This window comes from Nematolebias whitei, chromosome 2 (assembly GCF_014905685.2).
Source record: "Nematolebias whitei isolate Nwh7 chromosome 2, NemWhi1, whole genome shotgun sequence".
Taxonomy (NCBI): domain Eukaryota; kingdom Metazoa; phylum Chordata; class Actinopteri; order Cyprinodontiformes; family Rivulidae; genus Nematolebias; species Nematolebias whitei.
Genome location: NC_056499.1, coordinates 19519148 through 19520157, shown reverse-complemented (window position 1 = coordinate 19520157; position 1010 = coordinate 19519148). Strand labels below are relative to the sequence as shown.

Below are 1010 nucleotides of genomic sequence, written 5' to 3'. Positions count from 1 at the left end.
CTTGATTTGACACAGAGTCATCTCCCATACAACAGGCTTATAACATACACTCTATAGGCATTTAAAAGACTTGATTTGTGAAAGAAAACACTACCCAGAATTATTTTTGCTGTTGATGAGGAAGAGGTCAAGTTGTGGGTGAAGGTCTGTAGGTTTTATCTAGTACAGTAGTCCCTCGCTACTTTGCGGTTCGTTTATCGCGGACTCGCTCTATCGCGGTTTTTCAAAAATAAGATTGGACATGACACACAATTGGCTGACTGATGGATGAGCCGCACGATTGACATGGAATTTTTATTTAAAATAAATAATTTAAAATAATTTAGCACCTGCTGCACATTTGTGCAGCCCAGAACTACAGAAAAAGCTTCTTCCTGCACCTTTGTGCAGCCCATACTGCTGCAGGATAAACTTCCTGCTGCAGCTCAGCATGCAGAGCGGAGACGTGGGCGTGGCCAAGAGCGCTTGCAGATGGCAAAGAGCAGAGGAGGCAGGGAGCTGAAATCATGACAATCTGTACTCTTTTAGAGCATTTAGAGTTTAGAAACATTGTTTAGAAAATTGCAAGAGTGTGAGAAGGGTTTAAAATGCCTTAATATACATCTATATAAATAATAAAAATAAAGTACTACTTGTACTCCTACTACTTGTACTGAGCATGCATCAGGATACTACTTGTACTATTATTCCTACTTTGCGGTTTTTCACTTATCAAGGGTCTTCAGGGTACGGATCCCCCGCGATAAACGAGTGACTACTGTACCTACATACTTTGTTAGCAAGACAATTTATGAAGAGGTACATACTTACCTTTGATCTGTCACACCCAGAAGCCTCAGTTGTCTGTTATTTAATGTATTTTAACTAATATTTAAGATTTGTATAAGTTATTTTGAAAGAAATAAAATAAGAAAGGTTTTCAAGCAGTCTATGTTTTACTGTAATGTTTCAGATTTTTTTTAAACCTAAAATATTTTTTAAAATTGTTCCTCCACTTTTGAATACTGATC

The 1010-nt window shown here is 37.4% G+C and overlaps 1 protein-coding gene across 4 annotated transcripts in view; it reads left to right on the top strand.

The window, feature by feature from the left end:
- esrrga (estrogen-related receptor gamma a) overlaps nt 1-1010 on the top strand; it is a 58956-nt gene that overhangs the window by 878 nt on the left and 57068 nt on the right. The window lies entirely within an intron of this gene.